The sequence below is a fragment of the Hoplias malabaricus genome, chromosome 3 (genome assembly GCF_029633855.1).
Source record: "Hoplias malabaricus isolate fHopMal1 chromosome 3, fHopMal1.hap1, whole genome shotgun sequence".
Classification (NCBI taxonomy): domain Eukaryota; kingdom Metazoa; phylum Chordata; class Actinopteri; order Characiformes; family Erythrinidae; genus Hoplias; species Hoplias malabaricus.
In genome coordinates, this window is record NC_089802.1 from 75,589,681 (window position 1) to 75,602,551 (window position 12,871).

The window sequence follows — 12,871 nt, forward strand, 5'->3', positions numbered from 1 at the left end:
CGCAGACACAGGGAGAACACACCACACTCCTCACAGACAGTCACCCGGGGCGAGAATCGAACCCACAACTTCCAGGCCCCTTAAGCTGTGTGATTGCGACACCTACCTGCTGTGCTACATCAGAATGATCAGCTTTGACACCTTTTACAAACGCCCACCTCCGTGAATAACTGACACACTGTGAAAGATTACATCTTTTTATTTAGATGCAATTTTTTTTGTCAAAATAAAAAAACAAGACACTTTACAGGTCACAGTTACAAAATACAGTTTAACTGGACTGACCGTTTTTTGGAGTGTTGTTGATAGCTTAAGTTTAAAACAAACGAACAAAATATTCATAGAAGACCAAATTAGCCCAGAATAAACATCACAAGTCTTTGTTGTTGTGCTAATTCTGAGAATCTGAGCGTGATGGATTAAGAATGTGTTATAGTATCTGTGTGATAAAGGCTGCGGAAAAAACAGAAAGAAAATGTTATTCATGGTAGTTACTTTGTCTGGTGATTGGAACTCTATGCTGTTACAGGGATAAACCTCCAGGGGAGGCTCAAGTCCTTCAATAAAATGGAAAAACAGGAAGCTAAATGATATTTGACTATAATCCGTAATGTAAGTGTATATTCACTTTCACAGATTATGTACTTGAATATATTTATTTCTTCAGAGCCAGAGATGTACATTCTGATTTTGTCCATTTATAGATCAGTGATTCTAAATAAATACCGTGATTACAGATCCCTTTGAAACAATTGTGCTGCAGTTGTTTACTCTTGAAAAACAAGTGCATCACAACAATTTACAATTGTATTAAAATTAGGTTTCTGATTACAGTCAAACAAGTTCAGCAAAATAGCTTACACAGTTAACTTAGTTTCAAGTGATTTTTCTTTATGTAACAGTCTTGGTAAGAAAACATTCATGCAATAGCAGCACTCAACAAAGTCCAACCACAGAAGGGATCCAAGCACACCGACTCAGCAGGTTTTGTTGCTCAGCTGAAAAAACTACATTCAAGTACAAAGATAAAGTTTATACCACCAAAGAAACGCGGGGACACAAATAATATTTAAAACCACAGCTTTTTACATTTTACAGAAAGAGAAGACTGGTGTAGTTCATAGTTATAACTCTAATACATTTTAATTGCTCTCCCTGGGTATGACTTGAAATAAGAACATAATAATATAAAAACTTAACACATACATAGGAAAGTATTTCTGAAATAACAAATGCATGGAACATAGTAAACACTCTAAAAAGAACAGTAGTAACAGCAGCTTCTCTGAGGATTTATAAAGTGGCAGAAATGCGTTTTATGTAGAGGTACCTTGACACTAAACCCATGAGCATTGCTCTTAACCCTGGGCCAAAAAAGATAGTACTCTCTGTATTAAAATAATAATAACTTGAAAAGCAATAGCACATGTAGTAAACGGTATTCTCAATATTTCGTAGAGCAACTCTCAGTTATTTAGGTGAAGTTTGAACATAACGGGGTACAACAAAGTTATAAAATTCGTAAACTTGTGTAACTGTTCTTAAAGCACTGATAGGTTCATACTGCACCTGAACACAGAGTGAAATTTCAGCACCATTAGTGTTGTGCCATTGGCGCTGCTACCATAATTAATAGAAAAAAAACCAAACCAGTGTGGTCTGTCTTGGAAAATACTCACATTTTTTAAAGTAGTGGAGTGAGCATATGCTGGAATAAACGCACAAGGCCAACAAACCATCACTGTCATCTTTGCAATATTTGCTCAGATTGTGCAAACACAGTATATTCAATATAGCACCCAAAGATGTACAAATAATGTGGCCATGGCATGCTATTGTTCACTGTGGCAATGTATTAATTTGCATCTAGAAAGCTTAGCTAATAACTGTGTTGTTTCTGATCTATATTTCACCGACCCCACCAGCAGTACAATTCTTAAGTTTAGTCATCATCTGTTGTTATATGTCGCTACTCCTGGAGTTCTTCGAATCTTCAGAATTGTCTGTCTGCTTGCTGACTGTGAAAACACACACACACACACACACACAAAATTATATTTTGAGCTACAAAGCTAATATATCCTAAAAAAACAACCAATTTAATTATTGTCGTTGTCTAATTAAAAATGTATCTCCCCAAATAGTAACTTTAGAGTAATATTTGGAGTGTCTTTATTGCTCCATTCATCATGAAATGTTCACACAGTGTGAAGGACAGCTGCTGTGTTTTAATGACATCGTAAACTAAAAATTGACAAAAATGGAGATGCATGTTTTTAATCGGACAGTGACGATATACAGATCAGGATTCAGAATGATTTCACCTACTGCTTTCGATTCTATACTGAGTGTTAACGATAGGATTTGACTTTCCACATCAATAACTAACTGGTGGAGGATTACTTCTTTCCTAGGTACTAAAGTGTTGTAGAACCAGCACAAAAAAAACAGCCACCAAACTTGTTTCTCATTAATAACTTAATTATTATGATATATAATTATGTGTTTGTTGTCGAAGAGCTGCAGGATTATATATAGGAGTAATTAAACATTTCATAGCTGTGTGATCTATGAAGAAGAATCACAGGAGAAAATGATTGATTGCTCCTTTAAATGCAGTAGTAAAACAGCGAGTGAATTTATAGGCTACTCACATGTAGGGCGACCCCCAAGAGCACTATTAAGCCTATGTCTCATGTCGTTCTCCTCTGTCTCCTCCACTTGCAGTGTACAGGTCCGTCTCTCAAAAGGCTGTTCCCCAAGATCCTCTCTTTCTGTGTGCATTTCTTCACATCCCAGTTGGGGCTGTTGAAGGCTCTGTGGACAGTGAGGATTTGGACTGTGCAGCATGATCTAATCAGAGAAAAGCAGAAGAAATGCATATTAATTTTATCCAGGTATGAGCAACACAACTTGAAACTCGTACATTAAAAATAATAATAATTAGTTTAATTCATATAACATCTTAACAATATAACTATTCTACAATACATAAATAAGTGCTTCAGCACTGCTTTTGTGCTTCTACATACGGTCAGAAGGGGAAGAGTCTGAGCTCTTTTTTGTCACCCAGTCTTTATCTGGCATATTATCTGTTTGAAATATTGGTAAAATCAAAGCATCAGTCAGATGCCAATAATCCTTAAAAAGGCACTTATCTGCCGATACCCATATAATTCCCATATCACTGTGCACCACAACTTTACACATTAACATATTAAACACCTATCAGACAGATCACCAAAATGACATGTTTGTTTCTACCATTATTTTCTGTTTTATCAGTCCCACTTTGTAGTTCTACAGAATGTTGTCCATCAGTGTTAAAAACTCCAGCAGCACTGCTCTGTCAGACCAGTGCAACGCACAACAAAGGCCTGGTTTATGCGCAACGTTAAATACGGATACGGACGCAGCCTTCTGTCCGGTATTCATTTCGTACGTAATTTGCACATTTTCTGAAAGCTTACAGATGCGGATGGGACGAAGCAATACCACCGTGGGAGCAGTGCAAGGTGCAACCATTTCCACATGCACATGATGAAAAGTGACATGAGTCTTTACACAGGAGTTACTTAATTATGTTACAGAAATAATAATGAATGCTGCCTTTTTCATCCATTTTTAATTAAATACAGAAGTTCCTCTGTTGCGGGCAGCACGGTGGTGCAGCAGGTAGGTGTCGCAGTCACACAGCTCCAGGGACCTGGAGGTTATGGGTTCGAGTCCCGCTCCGGGTGACTGTCTGTGAGGAGTGTGGTGTGTTCTCCCTGTGTCTGTGTGGGTTTCCTCCGGGTGACTGTCTGTCAGAGGTGTGGTGTGTTCTCCCTGTGTCTGCGTGGGCACTTTTCTACTTCACCTCAGTACATCTTATATGAGCTAGGGCCCAGAGAATGCAGACTGTTTCTGGATCTTATTTATATTGGGTTTCTCCTTTGCATTTGTGAGTTCTAACTTGCATTAGAATAAATCATGTTCACAGACAGTGTAGATGTGTTTCTGAAACCATGCATTGATTTCAATTCCTATTGCCAATACACCTCATAAATTGATTGATCATTCATTATCTGTAAGTGCTTATCCAATTCAGGGTCGCGGTGGGTCCTGGAATCACTGGGCGCAAGGCGGGAATACACCCTGGAGGGGGCGCCAGTCCTTCACAGGGCAACACAGACACACACATTCACACCTACGGACACTTTTGAGTCTAAATTGATTGATTAATTAATTCATTCATTCATTTATTCTATATGCAAGGCCCAAATCCAGTATTAACTGGCTGTGGTCTCTGGGGCCTCAGATGGTACTGAATTAAAAACAGGTATGTTTTTGTAGTTGAAATCAATGCATGGGCTCAGAAACACTTCACAAATCCACTGTTTGTGAACATGATTTATTCTAATGCAAGTTAGAACTCACAAATTCAAAGAAGAAACCAGATATAAATAAGATCCAGAAACAGTGCTGTTTTCACTGGGCCTTAGCTCATTTTAGATGTACTGAGGTGAAGTGGAAAAGTGCCCTGTGGTCTGACAAAATAAAATATGAAATTATGCATCCTCTGGGCTAAAGAGGAGAGGAACCGTCCAGCTTGTTATAAGTGCACAGTTCAAATGTCATCATCCATGATGGTATGAGGGGGCATTAGTGTACATCTGTGTACTTGCACATCTGTGGAGGCACCGTTAATGCTGAACAATATTTAAAGATTTTGGAGCAACATGCTCTCATATAGACAATGTCTTTATCGGCTGAAGACCTTGCTTATATCAGTAAGACAAGGCCAATGAACATTCTGCATGGGTTACAACAGCATGGCTTCTTAGTAAAAGAGTCCGGGAGCTAAACTAGTCCTGACCTGTCACCAACCTAAATCATCTGGTGCATTATCAAAGGTAAAACAATGTAACTGAGACCCTGAGCTGTTGAGCAGCTGAAATCTTATAACAACCAAGAATCAGAAACGGTTTATTTTCAAACTACAGCAACTGGTCTCCTCAGTTCTCAAACCCTTACAGAGTGTGGTGTAACACAGTGGTAAACATGCCCCTGTCCCACTTAATAAAATAAGTCTTGTAATGTGTAAAGAATTAATATTGTTCTGTGTTGGTTTGACACCATTAGGTCCAGTAATGTGAGAGATTAATAGATTTATAAGGTTATTTTAATCATTATACAATAACTGACAGAATTTTTCACCAAAACAAGCCTTGTAATGTGTCAAGAATGAGTATCTGGACTTTTGTAAGTTGGTTTGACATCATTAGGTCCAATAAACTGAGAGATTAATAGATTTATATGGTTATTTTAATCTTTATAAAATGAATGACTGAATTTTTCATCAAAATAAGCCTTGTAATATGTGAAGCATAAATATCTATATTATTCTGTGTTGGTTTAAAATCATTAGGTCCAACGACGTGAGAGATTAATAGAGTTATATTGTTGTTTTAATCATCATAAAATAAATTTCTTAATTTTTCACCAAAATAAGCCTTGTAATGTGTAAAGAATAAATATCTGTACTTTTGAGTTGTTTTGATATCATTTGGTCCCATAACTTTTAATATGTATTTGGTTATTTAATTCAGTAAAAATAAACAAATAATAATAATAATAATAAAATTTTTCACCGAAATTAGCCTTAGTATGTAAGGAATAAAACTGTGTACAGTTGCAAGTTGATGTGACATCATTAGGTACAATAAGGAAAGAGATTAATATTTGGATATTAACATTAAACACTATACATTTATTTTAGTAATTGTGCGACGGTCCCTAACGCTGGAGCTGGGCGCAGGGGTAAAAACAGCGACAATCGGCTGCGTTTCTGGCTTAATCTCAGCAAGTACAGTTTAGTGAATAAAGGTTATGGGTGTCATGTTCTGGATCGTTTGTTACATTAGGAATCTGCAACTGTATGAATGATGAATATACGTTTGGTAACTGGCGGGAAAAAAGCGGAATTCCGAATGTCAACGGAATGTCGAATATGAAACCAACTTTACGGCAGTAACCAACTTTACGGCAGTAGATTCTGAGCAGAGGCATTCAATTGTTCACACACCGCTCGGATAACTCCTAGAAAGCATAAAAAAAGTGGCTTATCGCCGAGTGTTGGTGGGAGAGCTATAAAAACCCACCGTTGGGTTTGTGATCCAGCACTTGACCCTGTAATGATGTCTGAATCCAATCTTCAGGGAAATATTTCACTCATTAACAAGTCTTTTCAGAAGAGAGATGTAGTAAAGGCATTCATTTCAGAAGAATAATCATGGAGGAAAAAAACTGTTCCAGGAATTCTTACAGTCGTAGTCCAAAGTAATCTGGAACGTATTTGTAAAACTGAACGCTAAACTATCTTTATTTTTATTCTATTAATGTTTCAACGTAGCTCATTCCCTTCAAGATGGCCATAGTTAATGCTACATAATACCGGAAGTTGTTCCAGTAACGTTAGCTTAAGAATCACTGGGCTGACGGAAAATCAAACTATCAAAAGACCAAATGTGCATGCACTATATTCTCACTTTAGGGTGGGTGCAAAAATAAAGATGAACTCACAACTATTCGTAGATTTTGTCTGTGATTTCCAGGTGATTCTTCTGCGCAACGAAGACCTCGATGTGTTTGAAAATATGACTCTTTGGGAACCGATTCACCTTGACAATGCGATTCAATATAGTTTCCTTATTTTGATTTTACTCTACTTTATGACTAGTGTTCTTCGTAATAATTACAGATCTTAATCGTTGGATTGTTCTCCTTTTCTGCAGAAAGAGTACGCTTCTGTGAAGTCTCGAGCATTGCTCTGAAAATTTGTTTTGTTTCGTCTACGACAGTGTCACGAATGCTGGAGGATTAACGAAAATGCTCCAACTCATTCCAGCGGTACGGGAACATCACTTGAGAAAAACAGGTATTACATTTTACAAATGAGGTATGATATTGCTTAACGGTTAAAGAATCGAAAGAGTCGTTTGGGAGCCGAAAGAGTCGACTGTTCTAGCGCCCTGAAGCAATGATCTAACTCACTTACGCAAGAGCAGCGTTACTTTAAAGGGGAGGACTGTGTTAGGTTTGCCTTTTTGGTGGCTTTTTATAACAGCTGCTACATATTACACATATATACATATACAGCTGCTACATATTACACATATATACAAATACAGCTGCTACATGTTACACATATATACATACACAGCTGCTACATATTACACATATATACATATACACCTGCTACATATCACATATATATACATATACAGCTGCTACATATCACACATATATACACATACAGCTGTTACATATTACACATATATACATATACAGCTGTTAAATATTACTCATATATACATATACAGCTGCTACATATTACACATATATACATTTACAGCTGCTACATATGACACATATATACATATACAGCTGCTACATGTTACACATATATAAAGTTGCTACATATCACACATATATACATATACAGCTGTTACATATTACACATATATACATATACAGTTGCTACATATCACACATATATACATATACAGCTGCTACATATTACACATATATAAAGTTGCTACATATCACATATATATACATATACAGCTGCTACATATTACACATATATACATATACAGCTGTTACATATTACACATATATACATATACAGCTGCTACATATCACACATATATACATATACAGCTGTTACATATTACACATATATACATATACAGATGCTACATATCATACATATATACATATACAGCTGCTACATGTTACACATATATACATATACAGCTGTTACATATTACACATATATACATATACAGCTGCTACATATTACACATATATACATATACAGCTGCTACATATTACACATATATACATATACAGCTGCTACATATCACACATATATACATATACAGCTGTTACATATTACACATATATACATATACAGCTGTTACATATTACTCATATACATATACAGCTGCTACATATTACACATATATACATATACAGCTGCTACATATGACACATATATACATATACAGCTGCTACATATCACACATATATACATATACAGCTGCTACATATCACACATATATACATATACAGCTGTTACATATTACACATATATACATATACAGCTGTTACATATTACTCATATATACATATACAGCTGCTACATATGACACATATATACATATACAGCTGCTACATATGACACATATATACATATACAGCTGCTACATGTTACACATATATACATATACAGCTGCTACATGTTACACATATATACATATACAGCTGTTACATATTACACATATATACATATACAGCTGTTACATATCACATATATATACATATACAGCTGCTACATATCACACATATATACATATACAGCTGTTACATATTACACATATATACATATACAGCTGTTACATATTACTCATATATACATATACAGCTGCTACATATTACACATATATACATATACAGCTGTTACATATTACACATATATACATATACAGATGCTACATATCATACATATATACATATACAGCTGCTACATGTTACACATATATACATATACAGCTGTTACATATTACACATATATACATATACAGCTGCTACATATTACACATATATACATATACAGCTGCTACATATTACACATATATACATATACAGCTGCTACATATCACACATATATACATATACAGCTGTTACATATTACACATATATACATATACAGCTGTTACATATTACACATATATACATATACAGATGCTACATATCATACATATATACATATACAGCTGCTACATGTTACACATATATACATATACAGCTGTTACATATTACACATATATACATATACAGCTGCTACATATTACACATATATACATATACAGCTGCTACATATTACACATATATACATATACAGCTGCTACATATCACACATATATACATATACAGCTGTTACATATTACACATATATACATATACAGATGCTACATATCATACATATATACATATACAGCTGCTACATGTTACACACACATATATACAGTTGCTACATATACATTTAGTACAGTTCTCTTACAGTGCAAAGCACAACCTGTACAAATCCTAATGTATCAGACTAATTTCTGCTTAACTAAGCGGATTTATCACACTTCAGTCACTAGGGGTTGAAAATAATTTGTGGGGTCATACATAATCAAACACCTGTACAAATATTAACCAGCATACACACTTTAAGGTCTTCAGCTTAAGTGTTTTAAGAGTCTAAAAAGAAGTGTGTCATTATTTAATAGAGTACAGTCTCTGAAATGTCAACCCAGCAAACACACAACTTTGTCACAACGTTGTCTACTTTCTTACAACGTTGCTACAACTGATTACGTTTACTGAACAACGTTGTCACAAGGTTATTATAAACCCAGTAAACAAGGAACGTCCCTGGACGTTCAAAATAGGTCTAAAAGTAGTCTGTCTGTCAAGGACATGTTTTAAACGTCAGTAGACGCCCAATATGCGTTTTATACAAGTAATTCATTTAGGAACCAATTAATAACGTCAATGGACGTCCAAAATACGTCTAATAGTCGTCTTTTCAATGTCTGTGTTTGGACGTCTTTTCAACTTTCATTTTCAACCTTAAAATAACGTTGATTAAAGGGCAGTCATTACGTTATTTCAACGTTGAATCAACGGCTAAATGTTTACTGGGAAATAACGTTGCTGTGTGGTAAAATGACGACCTATTGGCCACTTTGAAAAAATCCAGAGTTCCATACCGACATAATTTTATTATTTATTTTTTTAATTATTACTATTATTTCAGATAGAAATTGACTTGGGTTGAAAAGGGGTATTTGGTAGCTTTTACAGATTGGATGAAGTTTTTAGTGAATTAATACTGCTTTTGTGTGTGGGGTGGGCGTATTATGACCAGATGTCCTCGCAAGGATAAGTTTCTCACATTTTTGTTGTACTGTCAGGACACTTTATTGGTCCTCAACTTTTTTACAAAGGGGCACTTTTGTGTGAAAAAATAAGAGTAAACAGGTCTCTTTTTGGTTACTGAAGTTAAGCTTGGGTGGCGTTATTTAGCTACAGTAATCATTATTTCTACGGACGTCCTTGCAAATATAGCTATACCAACATAAGTGTGTGTGTGTGTAGATTTAGACACGGCGAATAGAATTGCTGGGTGCCCTTGCGCATGCGTTTGGTTAAACCCGTGCTCGTCAGGGAGGTGGCAGCGCGAGCCGCTGGTTGTTGAGGTTTGAAGCGGTTTTTTAACGGATTCTTCAGCGGAGCCATCGATCGATACACGGACCCTCACAAACTCTGTATCTAAGTACGAAAATAATTTATTTCAAAAACACTCGACCTTGAATACAATTAGTTCAATGTATTTAATGAATACTTTGGTTATTAATTGTGCGTTATAATCATGGTTAAGCCTTAGTTGCTCTTTCAGTAACATGCTAGATTAGTGTTAGCTAGCCAGTAAAGTTACCTCAGAATTTAAATGTCGTCCATATCCCCTTGCGAATAATAATATAAAAAAACAATTACCGACAGACAAACACATATTAATGTAGCTACGTTAGAGCTTGAAGTTTAGATCGTTAGGCTAATTGATCTCATAAATGTTTTTACTGGATTTTTGTTCTGCCATTGTCTCTAGCTACATTATCTAATGCTAACATTAGCAATAAAAAAATAAATAAAGCATTGTTTGCAATACATTATACAGAAAATAAATACATAACTATAAAAAGACTACAATAAGATTGTAAATGTATTCATCATATATACTCCATAACAGGGACATTTATTTCCTGTCCTAGAGGGCTGGTGTCCAGCACAGTGTGATGATTCTCATGTTCTACTCCTCTATTAATTGCTGCGTTTAAGTGGGTCTTCTCAAGTAGGAAAATGATCCAACAATGCTGGACACAGGCTCTTCAGGATCTGAGGTGAGCATCCCTGGTTTACAGTAAACTGAGTTGTACTGTTATTCTGTGGTTGTGCACTTTATATGTGATTCTCTTCCATCTTGTAAACAGACACAGAAGGACTACATCTCTAAAGGGACTGCCACAGGGAGTGTGAACCAGTATTAAAGACCTGCCTGGTGAGTTTTCAGACATATTTGATAGTTTGGTTTAGACTTACAGAACAAAAATATAAACACAACCCTTTTGTTTTTGCTCTCATATTTCATGAGCTGACCTCAAAGATCTAAGCCTTTTTATGTACACAACAGGCCTTTTCCTCTCAAATATTGTTCACAAATTTGTCTAAATCTGTGTTAGTGAGCACTTCTCCATTGCCGAGATCCATCCACCTCACAGGTGTGGTATGTCAAGATGCTGATAAGACAGCATGATTATTGCACAGATGTTGGAGCACAGCAAGTTTTCCAAATGAATAATAATAAAAGGTTAAATTGGTGCAAACATTACACACATTTCACGGTAAGGAGAATTTACTCTTTTAAGCATATCCAGGTTTAGGTTTGCCTGCCAAACCCTGACTTGAACATTCAAAGATAACTTAAAAGAAAGACCAACAATAATTTCAGTTTCACTCAGCAGTCAGTAACAGCCATAGTGTGACAGAACAATTAAATGCCTGTTTCTAATACAGAGACCAATTCTGTGTTAATTAAAAAAACACATAAAAAATGTACAGTTACAGCATTTAGCAGACACTCCTATCCAGAGCGACTCACAAATGTGCTTAGTGTTCAAACAGAATGTTTATCCTCACTGGTACAAATAGGTATGTGTCCAGTCTCCCCTTGAGCTCAGACACTGCCAGAACAAGGGCCAGTGCAGATACCTAGAAAGAACTAAACTTACACAGTATCTGATCAGTGCAATATCTAGAAAGAACAAAACATAGTAAGTGCAATACACAGCATTTAGTCAGTGCTCATGCCTTTAATGTGCAATAAATATATAAATAATTATAGAGTACAATGTTTTCAGCTTTAAAATATATTTTCAGTATAAATGACATAATTATGAAATTAATTCTGCCTCTCTGTCAGCAAAATGATACCCACCCAAGCACTAGAGTTGCACTTGATGATTTTGTTACTGTAATTTATATGCCTAGACACCAGAGGTCGAATCTGAACAAGTGCACAATATATGGAGGTGTATTTGGTGCAAAACCCCAGAGCAAAAGTGACAGTGAAATTTGTAGTTGCATAAAATAGTCACACATGTGTATCAATAAATTTGAAATCACAGAGAAAATCTCTCCAGGAGTTGCAAACCTGTAAATATCACAATTTTCCACCATGTGCAGCAGGTAATATGGTGCAAAACACATTCACACATGCAAAAAAGCTGCACATTCACAGAAAAAATATGTGAATCTGTGCAATGCAATAATTTATTGGGGGGAATATTTGTCTTGCAAAGACACAAATAAATGATTACACCTGCTGGAATCTGTGATGCACACATGACAACTTCCACGTTCAGTGTGGTGCAAAAGTAATTGGGATTGGAGAACCCTTCTGACCAATCAGAGGACTTGGTAGGCACTTGTTGAATGCTATTGGCTGAGATCTCCTGGTTCTGTGAGTGCACACCTCCAACGAAAAGCTTTTTCCAGAAAACAAACAAGGTGGACAGAGGGCCCATGTAGAAAATGGAATGGAAAACGGGAAAATACTCTTTATCGGATTTATCAAAATTGCTTACTTTGTTGAATTGTACTAAACCAAGGGAGACACTCAACTGTGCATGAATTGTGGCCTTCAAAAAAAGTTCTCAGTATAGGGGTCACAACTTTCTGGATTATGCAAAATATCTTGAAGGATAAGAGAGAGAGA

The 12,871-nt window shown here is 35.9% G+C and overlaps 2 long non-coding RNA genes across 3 annotated transcripts in view; one reads left to right on the plus strand and one right to left on the minus strand.

Annotated features, from left to right (window-relative positions):
- Positions 1 to 210: 210 nt before the first annotated feature.
- LOC136692405 (uncharacterized) lies at positions 211 to 6,913 on the minus strand. Its single transcript, XR_010801944.1, has 3 exons — positions 6,565 to 6,913; positions 2,655 to 2,853; positions 211 to 2,018 (listed from the first exon to the last, which is right to left on the minus strand). It is a non-coding gene; the product is annotated as an uncharacterized lncRNA (long non-coding RNA).
- Positions 6,914 to 10,268: 3,355 nt separating this feature from the next.
- Positions 10,269 to 12,871, plus strand: part of LOC136692404 (uncharacterized) — a 78,863-nt gene continuing 76,260 nt past the window's right edge. For both annotated transcript variants that reach the window (XR_010801942.1, XR_010801943.1), the window contains exons 1-3: positions 10,269 to 10,372; positions 10,869 to 10,997; positions 11,088 to 11,155. This is a non-coding gene — a long non-coding RNA (uncharacterized lncRNA). The remainder of the gene's footprint in view (positions 10,373 to 10,868; positions 10,998 to 11,087; positions 11,156 to 12,871) is intronic.